This window comes from Plasmodium gaboni, chromosome 12, assembly GCF_001602025.1.
Source record: "Plasmodium gaboni strain SY75 chromosome 12, whole genome shotgun sequence".
Lineage (NCBI taxonomy): Eukaryota > Apicomplexa > Aconoidasida > Haemosporida > Plasmodiidae > Plasmodium > Plasmodium gaboni.
In genome coordinates, this window is record NC_031492.1 from 1,753,772 (window position 1) to 1,756,780 (window position 3,009).

Here is a 3,009-nt window from a genome sequence, read left to right on the forward strand (position 1 = left end):
AAAAAAAAAAAAAAAAAAAAAAAAAAAAAAAATTAAGTGTATTTATATGTATATATACATAGACCTTTTAATGCAACCTTTTAGAAATAACAAAATGAAAATTTGTTTTAAAAATCTATCGAAAAAAAAAAAAAAAAAAAAAAAAAAAAAAAATAGACATTATATTGTAGAAAATTGGGTGATGTTATAGAATGTAAACATACTAAAATTATTTTTCGCAATTTTATATATACTTAAATAATACTTTTTTTTTTTTTTTTTAATTTATGTAATTATATTTAATATATAGTGTCTAAATTATATAAAGACTTAGGTATTTTCATATCTCATATAAAAAAAAGAAAAATGATATGGTAAAGATATTTATATGAGTATTATTTTTTCATACACACATAATATTACAAACATAAATATATATATATGAATATATATATATATATATATGTGTGTGTTCTTATTTTTTTTTATTTAAATTGTATGTTTTGATCTTAGATTTTTTCTGGAGGGTAATTTTTTCTATTGTATGAATATTTTGTAAGATCAATATGACTATCATTTTGACATGCCTTATATATATTTTTTTTTCTTTTTTAAAAATAATTTTATAATCATTTGAAATGTTTAAAAAAAAAAAAATTAAAAAGAATTAAATAATTTAAATATACCATAATATAATAAATAAAATGTTTACATATTTATTTGAATGTGAACTTTTTATTTATTTAGGAATCTCAAAATATAAAATAATCAAAATTAATATTATTTTATTTTTTTTTTTTAATTTTCTTTTTAACCTTTGTTATATATTAATTTGGATATATAAATATTAAAATATAATAATATATTTATATAATTATAATAACTTTTGAAAAAGAAAAAAAAATAAGGACAGTAATAGACCATAATGTATAATATTTATATAAAATCATTTTTAATTTTTTTTATTTTTTTATTTTTTTATTTTTTAACAATTCAAGGTGTAATATTTAAATTAATATTTAAAAAGGATAGAGGAAAAAAGGAAAAACATATAAATAAATATTATATATATAATATATTTTTAACTATATTATGTTGTGAGAATTTATATTATATATATTATATATTTTTAATTTTTTTATTATATTATAGATGAAAAATTATTTAAAAAAACAAAAAAAATGGCTTTGTAAAAAAAATATATAGATAATAATATATTATATAAAGGAAATTTTTATTATGATGGCAAAACGAATTTATGGTCTTTTAAAAAAAATGTCACATGTGAAAATTTTTTGTCCTATTTTTATATAATAAATAATATATATATATATATAATAATATATATAATAATATATATTTTTTTTTATATATAATAATAATTATTATTTTGTTAATTTTTACATATTTAATTATTTCTTATTTTTTATATTATTTGTATAAAAATATTACATGTAATATTTTATTTGTTTAAAAAAAAAAATTAATATATATATATATATATTTGAAATATAATGTTTACATTTATATATATAAATTTTGTTTCTGCATTAATGTGATGCTGTTTTTATAATATATAATAAAATATATGGTAAATATAATAATACATATATTATATATATATATTATATATTACTATAATATATATATTTTATTAAGGGTTATAAAATAAATGAAAGAAAATTAAATATGTTTTTTATATATATATAATAGATTGTATATTATATATATATAGATAAAATTATATATTAAAAATATATATATATATAATATATATTATATATATATATTATACCAAAAAAAAAAAAAAAAATTTTATATAAAAATAAAATTTATATTATTATATATAAAAAATATATATTTATATATAAAGAAAAAAACGAGTAAACATTTTTGCTTATTTTTCATTTTGGTTTATAATATATATATATTTTTTTTAACTTTTTTTTTTTTTTTTTTTTTTTTTTTTACTTTTTTTTTTGAAAGGAAGAAGAAGAAAAAAATAAAAAACTATAAAAAAATAAGGAAATCATTATATATTTATATATATATAATAATATATCTATTTTCTGTTTATAAAATTTTGAAAATTTTCAACTTCAAAATTTTTTTTTTCCATTTTTATGAAACAGTTATATATAATATAAATATAATAATATATTTAATGTTTACATTTCACATATATATATATATATATATATATATATAATATTTAATTATTATTATTTTATGACATATTATATAATATATATATATTTTTTATATGTCATGACATTTTGAAAATATCTCATCATCCAGATATATATATACAAATTATCGTTTCAACATTTTATTAGATTTTATGAATATATATATAATATATATTTTATTTATTATTATTATTATTATTATTACTTTTTTTTTTTTTTGTTTGTTTTTTTAATTCTCTTATTATCATTACATGTTTTCGTTTTTAAAATAAATGAAATATATATTTATATTTATATATTCGTAAACATATAAAAAATTATATGTTTTTTTATATGTTTGTAGACTTTATATATCAATAATTTATATAGTACAAAATAATGACCCTTGATATGTATTTATTAAAATTAAAAATTATGTAAAGAAACAAAAAAAAAAACAATTAAAAAAACACATGATATGAAATATATATATATATAATATATATATAATATATATATATTATATAGATTTATAATTTATTATAAGACCGAATTAATTTTCAATTAATTTTTTTTTTTTTATTTTGAACAGATTTGTTACTGTTTAATTTTATTTGCTATAATATATTTATTTCATTTGATAATTATTTTGTTTTATTGTAATTTTTTTTTTTTTTCCTACTTGCTAATATTACATGTCTATATAATTATATATATTATATTATATATATATATATATTAATTTTTTTTTTTTTTTTTTTTTTTTTTTTTTTTTTTTTTTTTTTTTTTTTTTTTTTTTTTTTTTTTTTTTTTTTTTTTTTTTTTTTTTTTTTTTTTTTTTTTTTTTTTTTTTTTTTTTTAT